At 42.5% G+C, this 14,090-nt stretch overlaps 1 protein-coding gene across 1 annotated transcript in view; it reads right to left on the minus strand.

Moving 5' to 3' along the window:
• The window catches only part of TNFRSF19 (TNF receptor superfamily member 19), a 91,020-nt gene extending 85,319 nt beyond the window's left edge, over positions 1-5,701 (minus strand). Inside the window, exon 1 of the mRNA XM_077745424.1 lies at positions 5,266-5,701. The gene's annotated coding sequence lies outside the window, so the exon portion shown is untranslated. The remainder of the gene's footprint in view (positions 1-5,265) is intronic.
• Between the last annotated feature and the right edge of the window lie 8,389 nt (positions 5,702-14,090).

Consider the following 14,090-nt stretch of genomic DNA (forward strand, 5'->3'; position numbering starts at 1 on the left):
CCCACCAACCGTGAGATCACGACCTGAGCCGAAGTCGGAGGCTTAACTGACTGAGCCCCCCAGGCACCTCATACTGCCCGCTTTACCACACTCATTCAGATACTGGAAGACAGGAGGACATTTCCCCCTCAGGTTAAACTAATGAAGTAACGTGGTTAAATAGATAAAATAGTTTTAGTGATCAGCCTGCTCACTAGAAGGAAAGTTCAGGGAAAATTGTTTGAGTGTCTAATAGTTTCTAGCATAAATGGCTACTATTCCTTGGGAAAATGTAACAGAATACAAGCTACGTGAGAATACTGAATTTTGTCTGTCAATGGAGTTTAATTTGCAGTGCCTGGCACATAGTAGGTACTCATTAAAATTTGTTACATGAATTAATAAATGGGAGTGAGGGTCTCAAAGATGAATAAAGTTTGTCAAATCCAGCTAAGAAAATGAGGGAAAAAATAACCAAGATGCAGCTACTTAAGTCCTTCTCGACTCACATCGCTGCCAATTCCGGATTATCAGTGGAGGGTTGGGGCCAGACGTGGCGTGACTTGCTCAAGGTCACACAACAAGTTAATAATAGAGCCGGAATCCAAATCCAGGCTCCCTGGATCTTAACGTAATCGTCACCATACCACTCGTGCATAAATCGATCTACACGAAAAGGCCAAGGAGGTTATTTAGAGGAAAGTTGTTAGAGGTTATAACACTTGCACTGATCTTTGTGAATTTATGACATCTCCCATTGGTTAGACTTCTCCTGTGTTTGATGAGAGAAGAAATAAATGGGCCCTCGACTCTCCTCCTCTCTTTCCTGATAAACATGGCAGACTCCTCTGCATGTGGCTGAATGAGGAACAGGCTTGCTGGGCAGCAGCCCATAGGGATTCCCCAAACTCCTCTCACAGAGGGTGGATTATGCTGGAAGGAATGGTTTGATAAAGTTGCTGGAAAGCCCCACCTACCCCTTTCACCCCTCCCTCCCTCTTTTCATCAAGGACCAAATTGAACTCACCATGGACGGAGTGAAACCACCTGTCAATCTAAGGAAGGGAGACTTCGTAACTCAGTGGTGATTCTGGCAAGTGGGTGGCTTTGAGGAACAACTCAGGAGCCAAAGCTGGGTGGCTTGTGACAGCAGAGGGGACATTAAGCACAGCCACGTGGGACACTCCTTCTGCATCCCTTTTCATCACCTTTTTTCCACATTGGGCTGACAAAGTTATAAAGCATCGCTTTCAAGGCGCGCCAAAGTACTCATTTTTCCAGGGTGACTTGGGCTGTCTACCCCCTTGCCATCAAAGAGAAGAGAGTCTGACTAAGCCACTGGCAGGTACCTGAGTTCTGTCTCTTGAAGTAGCTATAGATTCTAGGCTAACTGATGGGAGACTATCAAAAAAAAAAAAATGTCTGACAGCTTTTATAAAATCTATCAAAAGAAAGAAAACTATAGAACCTGCTTTTTGGGCAAATCTTTGGTTATAATGTTTGCTAACAGTCAAGTTGGCTCTATATAATTCCTATGATGGAAACAATTAGTTGTCTAGCCCTAGAACAGACGTGTTTCTGAAATCAGATACACCCTAGTGCTGCCACTTAATTAGCCTTGTGATCTTGCACGTTATTTATGAGTCCCTCTGAGACTCGCTTTCCTCATCTGTACAGTGAGGGTGACAGACAATTACTGTGAGAGAAAACATTTTAGAAAACATTGTGAGAGTGCCTGGCACACAGTACTCGGTAAGTATCAATGAATTAACTAATAATTAGTGCATTAATAAATATTAGTGAATAATATTTCACTAATAATTACGGAATAATAATCGGTAAAGCTTTATATGAAAACTTTATCAGGATGATAAGACACGGGGATGACTATTTGGCCTCAAGAGCAGTATCTATGTTCAGCATGTATAGTCAATAAATAAATTAAGTTTATTCACAAGAAATGTTTTTTTTCCCAAGGAAAAAAAGGAAAAGAAAGAGCTAAAGAAAACACGTTCAGGGATTCTTAACATAAATATAGTACGAAACGCAGATCATGTGCAAGCCATATTAAATTTGCAAAGTGAAATCTCACAAAAATCCCACTGGGAATCTCCCTCAATGAATAACAACATTTCATTAACTGTTAAACTTTTCAGGGACATCTCAGAAAACAGGAGTCCCTAGAAAGCACATAAACTTATTTATATATGCCCACATACACAGGCAGACTCACACAGACAGATAGAATTCCAGGGGCGCCTGGGTGGCTTAGTCAGTTAAGCGTCCGACTTTCGCTTAGGTCATGGTCTCGCGGTTCGCGGGTTCGAGCCCCGCGTCGGGCTCTGTGCTGACTGCCAGCTCAGAGCCTGGAGCCTGTTTCAGTCTGTGTCTCCCTCTCTCTCTGACCCTCCCCTGCTCACGCTGTCTCTCTCTCTCTCTCCTAGAAATAAATTAAAAAAAAAAAAAAGAAAAGAATTCCACATTGCACTGAGACATTGACTTTGGGTCAAAGTGATTTTAGGGGCACCTGGGGAGCTTAAGTGATTAAATCTTTGACTCTTGATTTCGCTCAGGTCGTGATCTCACGGTGGTGAGGTTGAGCCCTGCATCAGGCTCTTTGCTGGGTGTGGAGCCTGCTTCAGATTCTCTCTCTTCCTGTCCCTCTGCGGCTCCCCTGCCTGCGCGTGCTCTCTCTCAAAAAAAAAAAAAAAAATCATTTTAAACATTACGGCCCATCGTGTGTAGCAGTAATTGTGTTCAGACTGCTTAGAAATACAGAAGCCAAAGGAACAGTTGGAAGATAACCAGACTAATCCAGTTGACTGACGTATCTATTGCAGAAACAGAAATATATATACTCCAATAGGAAGTGGCTATCTCACTCTCTTTATCTCTCAGCCTAACATTGTTCTCTGTTCAGCTCATAGTGCATTTAATTTGTTGTGCAGTGGTTAGAAAATAGGCTAATGCATGGTGGAACACTGGATTTGGACTTGAAAAACCAGCCGTGTGACCTTGGTTAGGATGATCCAGTTAACTTTTCTCTAATCTCAGTTTTCTCATCTGCAAAATGGCTATAAAAATTCCACCCTGCTTATTTCACAAGGATAGAGTCAACTCCCTCATTTCACCCACGAGAAAAACAAGGAGTGAAGTGACTCTCTTAAGGTCACAAAGCGAATCGGCGACAGCATCAGGACTAGAAATAAAGGTCTTTTGAAGACTTGGACCTGCTACAGTAACAAAGCTACCATTGAAGCAATAGATAAGAGAGGGCTTTGAAAATGTAACACAAGTCTGTCCTTCATGGAAGCATTAATGGAGCATGGCTGCTTAAGTCACAATCAAGTTCATCATGTGGCAATTAATTAAGAAATGCCTTTTGAAAAAACTGTACCTGGACACTCAGTAATAGCCATCTTTCTTTTAAAATCAAATGCAATCTGTTTCATTTCTCAACCAAGACACAAGAAGTAAACAATCAACTGAATTAATTCAGACACTGAAGTGGATTTTCAAGGACTTGACTTGCCCCAGCTAGTTTTCTACAAAGCCTAAATTAATCAGATAATTGCTAATTCTCCCTTTTGTTTAGTGCCGGGGAGAGTTTGTATCTGTTAAAACGAACCTAGTAGCAGAATAAACAATCATTTACAAAGTTTTATAAATTCCAAATGTAAACTAAATGATCAAGGTCCTAAGCGTGTTATTTCTTCAGGCATCCTCTCCACTTGTTACTTTACAAGCTAATGTTCTTTATTGGAATGTGAACATTAATACTGCTTTTGTGATTTAAAGAGGAGTTTTTTCAGCAAACAAATGAAAGAATCGACCTAAACTGATACCCCAGGATATTTTGAACACGCGTTGTTACATTGTCAGTAGAACAAAAATTTAAATGCCTCTCCTGGCATGAGTAAAAACAACAGTTAAATCTTTTAGATTAAATTCTCACTGACACATTTCTAAAATATAGTCAGCTTAGTATGGTTTTAAATAATATCCTCTTAACAGCTATCACAGTTTTAAAAATTAAACAAACAGTGCTAATTACCCTCCTTCTAATATCTGGAGGAAACTTTAGAAAGTAATTAAATTAATTGGCTCTGAAAATTAATTACATATGAAATGAGGCTCATTAGACCTTTCCTGTTTCATCAAAATTTCAAACTAAAGGATAACTAATCTTATCACTTATAATTTCTTTGTGGTTCAGCTAGCATAAAATACACCATTGTGATGATAATTATTTTACCCAAATAAACTTAAGACTAGAACACTAAAGAGAACTGATGTGAACGCAGACACTTTGGCACTGTACTAAATTCTTGCATCTCAATGTAAAGATTTCTCTGTGTGTGTGAGTTGTGCGTGTGTGTGTGTGTGTGTGTGTGATCATTGAACTGACAAAAAACTACAGTTAACTCTCAAATTTGGCATCCACCACAATATATATTTTGGTTTTGCCAAGTCAAGTATAAACCAAAGTGAAAGTTTGACTGAAACCTATATGTAGCATGGTGACTGCTGATCACTCAGATAGTTTTCATAAACAGTTGGCAAATTGAAACTTACAACAGCTGTCACTATAAATTCAAAGTAAATGTTAATTTAGGAATACTAACTGCGGGAAGGTTTCTGTAAATAAGGCTTGTGCTCTTTCCAAAGATTACAGAAAATCACCAGAGAATTTTTTTTAACAACACTTGGCACAACTCTCCCCTCTCTGGTTTAAAATGCTTCAGTTTTACACATAAAGGCTTTAATCATACTTGAATGCCTTTTCAGTGATTCCCTGGAGGATGCAAACTGCATAAGGAAATGCATTTGATGGGTTTACATCTTGGAGGTGAGAGAATAAATAAACTAAGGCACAATATTGCCACACATGCACTATACTCTTTTTATATAAGAAAAGAAGGAAAGCCTTGGCATCCAGTAAAGTTCCCCAGCCTGTTTACTAAATAAAGTAACCTGTAAATACTTAGAGCAATTATAGCTTGCAGATCTCAGGCTCTGAAGGCGGTTTGTATGCTAAAGTTAGCGCTCTGTTTTCTTCTGTTGGAACAACTCATTTCCAAGTACAATCGGCATGACACGCTGCAAACTCTTTTGTGTCAACTATTAAACTGGCATTGAGAACCGTGTTTACTCCGAAACACCCCCGAAACATAGCGTAGCGTTCAAGCGCAGAAATGCCTGCTTGCAACTGACGAAAGCCGCCGTCCCCTTAGCACACACAGGAAAAGCGAAGTGAAACCTACGAGAAAACATGAAATTCTGTACCTGCGACGTGCTGAACTGTTTCCAGGGCTCACCCTTTCGGCAACTTAGTTTCTCCTTGGCAGCATTTCTGTGCCAAATGCTTCTCCCTTCCCAAAAATGTATGTCAGCACAAGCCCAGACGAAACTTCAAATCCAGGAAAATAAAATTAACCATGCAGATCAAAGGCAGACGAGCAGGGAGATGAAATGCCGTAATCTGATCCGTGATCAGTTGGAGAACATCAAAGGCAGGGCTAAGTTTATACATATGCACGGATATCAGCAACGTTTCCCTTTCGGCAGGTAGTCGCCCTCCCGCCTCTTAGTCCGCAAATTCTTTTGTTTAACACGGATCACGTTGTTTTCCTCTCTCTCTCTCTCTCCTCCTTTTTTTCCCCTTCCCCTTTGCAACACCGGGGGCTCTCCCAGGCTGGGGCTGAGTGGCTGGATTCGTCGCTTTCTCGGTTCCCAAGCTGTGTTGTGGATTGTGTGTTGGAGGCTTTGCCTAGTGCCAGCGGGTTCTGCTTTATCCCTTTCATCTCGCTGAACTGCAAATCCCATGACATCATTCAGCGCCGTGGGACTGGTAGGAGAGCTATAATTCAGCCTGTGGGGGAGTACGACTCCAGAGAAGCCCGAGTCCGCCCGGTTTCTAATCACGCTAGGCTATTGTGCCTCACGCAGCACAGTTTCTGTTATCTGCTTCCCAGTTGGAAAAGACAGCGATTGCCGGAGCGTGATAAGATCCGCCATCCATCTGGGTTCCAAATGACTGCATTTAATTGCCTCTTCGTTGATAAGAATCACCATTTTTCACAAAGGCTGGGTGTCAAATACTCAGCAGTTAAATGTCGCTGTAAGACCCTTCCAGAAAACAGCCAGGGGCCCTGCTGCATGGAGAGGGTAACATTTCACAAGTGTGTCTTTGTCTTAAGTGTGACGCATCGTTAAGGATTTAAAGCAAGTTAAGTTTTCCTGGAAACTTAAATTATTAGAAGTTGAACACCAACGACACAGGGGTGGTTCAATTAATTGCTCGGCGGATAACCAGCAATTAATCAGTGGCTAAATAAATATGTGCCACCTGTGGGCAGGGATTTACCCCTGCTCTTCATCGGGGATTCTGAAAATTACATTTTAAAACGACGCGTAGTTGTTAGGTAGGTACAATTTGGGAACACCGGTTGAGCGTTCTTAAAATTCGCAAAAGAAAAGGATTAGGTGGAGGAAAGCTCTCGCCCTGTGCTCACCCCAAAGCTCTCTGCCTTTGGGACGGTTTCTCCTAAAGCCATAGTTTGCACTCGTCCCTCACACAAAATCGCCACGTGAGTCTAATTCTCCATGATTTAAAAAGAAACCCATTGCACGCTGTTTAGAACCTTCTTACTGTTGGTTCATCACAACTGGCGGATTCAATACAATAAGATTGAGTAAGATTGTATTTTTAGTATTTATCAAACTAGAAGATAATCAGAAATTCCATCTTCATTACAATCCAGGGTACAGTGCATTTCTGAATCCAGACCACTCTTTCCACGGAATGAAGGAAAGTTTTCTATCTCCTAAGGGAAACTTGCCACCTTTTAGAAGGCGGGTTGAAAATGTTTTCGCCAAACCGAGGACACAGTAGTTTAATCTTTCGTTATATAACTTCCCTCCCTAATTTGTCTCATCTACTTTTTCCTGAAAGTGTACTTGAGAATGGGTTCTGGGAATCTCGAGCAAATTTTAATAGCAAAATATTGGTCTGAACAGCGAATGAGCTCAGTATAAATAACATTTAAATAGTCCCGTCTATTTTTCAACACTTCTATAATTCTTCTACCGCCTACATCATTTCTCAAAGAGGCACAGAGCCCAGACGGTGTTTGAAGCGCAGGTGAAATTCTTTATGATTTCTGAAAAGCAGAGCAGGAAAAAAATCCGTGGTACCCAGACTCCACATAACCTTTCTGGTGACGCTAAAATGAGCTCGATGAAAATATTTAAAAAGACAAACTATTTCCGAGCGGGCATGTGCCCGTCTCTTCTTGGGGGCCCCCACCCCCGCAACCGGCCTGAAATCCCTAGCCGATCACACCGCACCCCAGAAGAGGGTCTCCCTAGAATCTGACACAGCAGGACACAGGAGGGCGCTCCGTACGGTTCTCAGCACCAGCAGGTACCCCTAGTTTCTTGCCAGAGTTCAACGTCAACAGAAATAGGGGAGGGACTGGGTGAGGACTCTTACAAGTTCACCGGGAGTTTGCAGGAGGCGTTTGAAAGCAGGGACTCACCTGAAAACCAGTCAAATGACTCCATCTACACGAAGCTCCTCGGGGAAGATTTGGTGTTCACGATACGCCTAGCGATGCAATATCATCTTCCACGGGGGGGTTTATTCTCCGAGTCACTGAACATTATTATGAATTGGCCCTCCTGTGGCCGAGACTCTCCCCCTCCCCCGCAATGTGCGAGCCGAAAGGGGAGTGAGGTTAGGGCCCCATCTGTCGCCAGGAGCAGAGTGAGGCTAAAGGCCCTTCAGGAATGAAGGGTGACCTCTTGACCCCGGGCTCATTAGTGCTGTGCTTCGGGCCCACGGAGCTCCCTTCTTTGTGGAGATGTGGCCTGGGCCTTTGTTGTTTCTGAACAGCACCCTGAAGGGGAGCTACCGCAAAGCCTTTCTCTTTCCCTCCAAGAAGCTTAGATTAGTGACACTAAATCTGGCGCCACGGTGACACGAAATATGTCACCACACTCCACTTCATTACCTGTTGCAACGACACTAGGTTCGAACATCTTATCGATGACTCCTAGCGCCACCGTCCCTTGTAAATGGCTTTTGCTGTCCTTGGCCCAGTTGCGTCTGAGCCCCCCCGGCGGCATAAGGGTGAGGGGCCGCCATCGGATCCGGGTGAGGGGCGTCGCGCTACATTTCACGGCGCTGAAANCCCTTGGCCCAGTTGCGTCTGAGCCCCCCCCCGGCGGCATAAGGGTGAGGGGCCGCCATCGGATCCGGGTGAGGGGCGTCGCGCTACATTTCACGGCGCTGAAAACGGACGAAGCTTCCCCTTGTCACGTCAGTGGACGGAGGGGCTTCCCGAGGTTCTGGAGTGCGTGCCTCCCGTGCCCCTCCGTGGCCGCCCAGGGCTGTTTTCTTCCCAACAGCTGCAACACGCCCCTTGGTTTCTCTGCTGTGACAGGAGAATCGCATACATTCCTACAACTGTGAGGTACAGCCTCCGGGACACATATTTTCCCCAATAAGTCTCAGCGTTCTTGGACTTACCTGGACCTCTTTTTTAACGCCATCGTTCCCCAACCTTTTGTTTCCCTACATCGTGGATTATGTACCAACTAAACTAGCCGTAGGTGCGCACATTGGGATAAATACTTTCAGGGCTTGTGTCATTGACTTGCTCTACGTGTATGCGGAGTAGCTCGATGCTGTGAGAGGAGCGTGGTGCTGGAGTCCGTCTTTTTTTTTTTTTTTTTTCTTTATCTGTAACTTAATGACAGCTTGGACAATGTGGGCGAGACACAAAGCTGCTTTTTCCTCCACTGCAAGAAGACGCCAGCAGCTACGTCCTCAGTGTTGTTGAGACAATGAGCTTCTGTAAAGCAGATCAAGCAGTCCAACTCGAGGGTCTACCCAAAGGAAATGAAATCGAAGAGTGAACAGCTCTGTATTCCCCTGTCCATTGCAGCATTATTCACTACAGCCAAGCGAGAGAAATAAGCTAAATGTCTATTGACAGATGCGTGGATAAAGAAAATGTGGTATATCTACACGATGGGGCACTATTCAGACTTAAAAAGGAAGGAAAAACTAACATTTTTGACAGCATGGATAAACCTGGAGGAGATCCCATCAGTGAAATAAGCCATACAGAGCAATACAGATACTGCATGGTCTCACTTATACGTGGAATCTTAAAACAAAAACAAGAAGCCCCACTGAACTCAGAGTAACAGAGCATAGCATGGTGGTTACCAGAAGCTGGGGTGTGGGGGGAAAGGGGAGATTAAAACAAAAAATATTGGTTACCAGGGCTTTAGGGGAGGGGGCCATTAGAAGTTATTGTTTACTGGGGACCGATATTCAGTATCGCAAGATGAAAAGAGATCCAGAGATGGTGGTGATGGCGGCACAAAAATATGAACGTGTTTTGTACCACTGAAGTGTCCACTGAAAAGTGGTTAAGATGGTAAACTTAATATTATGTGTATTTTACCAGGAATTTTAAGATTGAGCAAAAGTGAGAATCAAGCAGAAAAACCTCTCAGCCAAGAAGCTAAGTTTCCTTTTTCTTCTTCTCTGTGACGGTTAAAGAATGATAGTGAAACACCGATGCTTGCTTGGGAGAGCAAAGTCAAATTGGAGTTGGGCTCAATCTTTGGAAGGAACAGGGCAGAGCATCACACTGTCCTGGCGCTGGCTAATCTGAGTCCGAGGTAATTCGGGTGTTCGCAAGTCCTTCAGAGGCCAGGGATCACTCTTACCTTACCTCACCTTACCTTACCTCACCTCACCTCAACTTACCTTAGCTTACACCTTCTACATGACCTTAAAAAGAAATGTTTCAAGCCTATTATAGGTTGGGTTGTAGCCCAAGACTCATAGGTTGGAACCCTAACGCCCAGGAACTCGGAATGTGACGTCACTTGGACATAGGGTTTAAGCAACTTAAAACGAGGTCATTAGGGTGGGCTCTAATCTCAGATGACCGGTTTCCTCCTAAAGGCTGAAATATGGTCACAGACACACAGACGGAACATGACACGGTTAGACCCAGGGAGAAGCTGACGATGTATAAGCCAAGGAGAGAGGCCTGGAGCAGATGGTCCCTCCAGAGAGAACCTTCGGAAGGGACCAACAGTGTCAGCATCTCTTGTCTCCAGGGGTACGACAGTGGATGCCTGTTGTTGAAGCTACCCCGTCTACAATGGGTACTTCATTACATCACTCCTGGGAATGAAGACAGAGCCCGCCCAACACTTCAGGTGGCTTGTATTCTCATCAGAAAGCTTCCAATCCGCTTCCTAAAAATCTCTCTCAGCTCCTGTGGACACCCCCCTACTCTGGCTGGACTGCTTCCTCCCCGGTGGGCGGGAAGTTTCTTTCTTCTGCAAAATATCAGTTCAGGGGTACTAATGAGTGAAGCAGAATACTGCTGAAAGTGATTAAAGACCGGAATTAAAGCACAAAAGTTGGCTATTATATATAGAGCTGCTGTGAACACTTGTGTACAAGTCTTTGAGTGGGTATAAATTTTTATTTCTCTTAGGCAAACACCTAGAAGTAGAAATTCTGGCTTATAGGGCATATATTTAACTTTATAAGAAACTGCCATCCACCCCCCCCCCCCCCCCCCCCCCCCCCCAATGGCTCAGTCATCTAAGCATCTGACTCTTGATTTAAGCTAAGATCGTGATCACTCGGGTTTGTGGGATTGAGCCCCACATCGAGCTCTGTGCTGATAGCACAGACTCTTGGGATTCTCCCTCTGTCCTTCTCTCTCTGCCCTTCCCCCGCTTGTGCAGACACACATGCCCGCACACGCTCACGCTCTCTCTCTCTCACTCTCTTTCAAAATAAATAAATAAACTTAAAACAAAATTGCCCAACCACTTTCCCAAGTGGTTATATCATTTTACATCTTGTCAACAAGGTAGGAAATTTCCGTTTGCTCTTCATCCTTGGTAACACTCGATATTGTTGGTCTTTATCATTGTAGCCATTCAACTGGAGCCCATCGGTGCCTCATGACAGTGTTAATTTACAATTCCCTGCTGCCAGTGCTTAACTTTTATTATACACATAGACTTCATTTTATGAAATAGTTTAAGGTTGACAGAAAAATCAAGTAGTTAATCCAGAGATTTCCCATAGAACCCCTAAGCTTTGTGCACGGCTCCCCCCCATTATTTGCATCTTACATTTGTGTGATATACCTGTAATTAATGAGTCAATATTGATATATTATCATTAACTGAAATCCTCAGGTTATATGGAAGTACATTGTCTATGTTGTACCATTCTGTGGATTTTACCAAATGCATAATGTCATGTATATACCCTTACAGTATCATATGGAAGAGCTTCACTGCCCAAAAAACTCCTGGATCATAGGGTAAGATTTTGGTAAGCTTTTAAAGAAATTGCCCATCTTCCACTTGCACCATTTTGCATTCTTACACACAGTGAGTACAGGGTTCTGTTGCTCTGCATCCTTGTCACGTGTTGTCAGGGGTTTGGATTTTAGCATAATGTGTAGTGGTATCTCATTATTTCAATTTGCGATTACCTGGTGACATATGATGGTGAACACCTTTTGTATGCTTACTTGCTATCAGTATATCTTCTGGTGAAGTGCCTATTCACATCGTTTGCATATTTTATACTTTTTATTCTTTGGGATTTAAAAAAAATTGGTTTACCTAAATTCAAGTTAGTTAACGTAGCGTGTAGTACTGGTGTCAGGAGTGGAATCCAGTGATTCATCACTTACATACGACACCCAGCGCTCATCTCAACAAGCCCCCTCCTCAATGCCCATCCCCCCAATGCCCATCCTCCCCTCCCACCTCCCCTCCGACAACCCTCAGTTTGTTCTCTGTATTTAATAGTCTCTTATGGTTTGCTTCCCTCTCTGTTTTTATCTTACATTTTCCTTCCCTTCCCCTAGGTTCATCTGTCTTGTTCCTTAAATTCCACATATGAGTGAGATCATATGATATTTCTTTCTTTGCCTGATTTATTTTATTTAGCGTAATACACGCTAGTTCCATCCACGCTGTTGCAAATGGCAAGATTTCATGCTTTTTGATCACCAAGTGGTACTCCATTGTATTTATATATATGTATACACACACACACACACCCACACACCACATCGTCTTTATCCATTCATCAGTAGATGGACATTTGGACTCTTTTCATACTTTGGCTATTGTGGATAGCGCTGTTGTAAACATTAAGCATGTGTCCCTTTGAATCAGCATTTTTGTATCCTTTTGGATAAATACCTAGTAGTGCATGGCACAAGACATGAATAGACACTTCTCCAAAGAAGACATCCAGATGGCCAAGAGACACAAGGAAAGATGCTCAACATCACTCATCATCAGAGACATACAAATCAAAACCACAGTGGGATACCACCTCCCACCTGTCAGAATGACTAAAAAATTAACCCAGGAAACAAGAGATGTTGGCGGGTTGGGGAGAAAGAGGAACCCATTTGCACGGCTGGGGGAAATGCAAACTATTGCAGCTGCTCTGGAAAACAATACGGAAGTTCTTCAAAAAATTAAAAGTAAGCTACCCTATGACCCAGCAATTGGATTACTAGATATTTATCCAAGGGGACACAGGTGTGCTGTTTCGAAGGGGCGCATGCACCCCAATTTTTATAGCAGAGCTATTGACAATAGCTAAAGTATGGAAGGAGCCCAAATGTCCATCAACAGACGAATGGATAAAGAAGATGTGGTATGCATATACAAGGGAATATTACTCGGCAATCAAAACAAATGAAATCTTGCCATTTGCGACTACGTGGATAGAACTAGAGGGTATCATGCTGAGCGAAATTAGTCATATCATATGAATTCACTCATATGAGGAATTTAAGATACAAAGCAGATGAACATAAGGGAAGGGAAGCAAAATGAATATAAACACAGGGAGGGGACAAAACATAAGAGACTCTTAAATACGGAGAACAAACAGAGGGTTGCTGGAGGGGGTGTGGGAGGGGGGATGGGCTACATGGGTGAGGGGCAGTAAGGAATCTACTCCTGAAATCATTGTGCACCATATGCTAACTAACTTGGATGTCAATTAAAAAATACATCTAAAAAAAGGAAAAGGATCTTGTATCAGAAAAAAAATGAGGGAAACAGAATCTCAAGCAGTTTTGGTATTGTCAGTGCACAGCCTGATGTGGGGCTTAAACTCACAAACCACACGGTCATGACCTGAATTGAGATCAAGAGTCGAATGCTTAACTGACTGCACCACCCAGGCACCACACCTTTGTACCTTTGTAAAAAAACAAAAAACACCCCGGTTGACTATATTTTGTGTGAGTCTATTTCTGCACTCCTTTCTCTTCTATTGACCCGTGTCTTTATAATTTGTCAATACCACACTATTTATCTGCTGTAACTTTATAATAAGTCTTGAAATCAAATAGTGTAAATCCCCAACTTTTTGTTTCCAGTGTTTTTATTTATTTATTTATTTTTGCCTATTCTAGTTCTTTGGAATTTTCATACAAATTTTAGCATAAGTGTGGTGAAATCTATTTCAAAAAACTCTCAGGGGTTTTAATTAATACTGTGTGGGTCTTACAATTGACAAGTTTTCAGTACATGAATATGACCTCTCTCTCCGTTTTCTTTGATTAGAGTTTTAGATCTATTGCTATAAATATTCTTCGCATATTTTGCTAAACTTACACCTAGGTATTTAATTGCTTGGGGTTGTTGTATATTATGTTGTTTTCTTAATTTTGAATTTCAATTGTTCATTACTAATCTACAGAAATACAATTGATTTTTGCATACTGACTTTTTATCCTGTTACCATGTTAGATTAATTTACTAGTTCTAGGATTTTTAAAAGCTTTTTCAGATGTTCTACACGAACAATGCTATCTACAAATTGAGATTGTTTCATTATTTCTCCAATCTGTATGTCTTCTATTTCTTTTTCTTGTCTTATTGCACTAGCTAGGACTTTCATTAGATGTTAAATCAGAGTAATAAGAGAAGACATCCCTGCTTTTGTCCTGATCTCAGAGAAAAAGCATTCAGTTTTCACCATTAGGTATAATGGTAGCTGTAGGATTTTGTTTTTT

This window comes from Crocuta crocuta, unplaced genomic scaffold, assembly GCF_008692635.1.
Source record: "Crocuta crocuta isolate KB4526 unplaced genomic scaffold, BGI_CrCroc_1.0 scaffold258, whole genome shotgun sequence".
Taxonomy (NCBI): domain Eukaryota; kingdom Metazoa; phylum Chordata; class Mammalia; order Carnivora; family Hyaenidae; genus Crocuta; species Crocuta crocuta.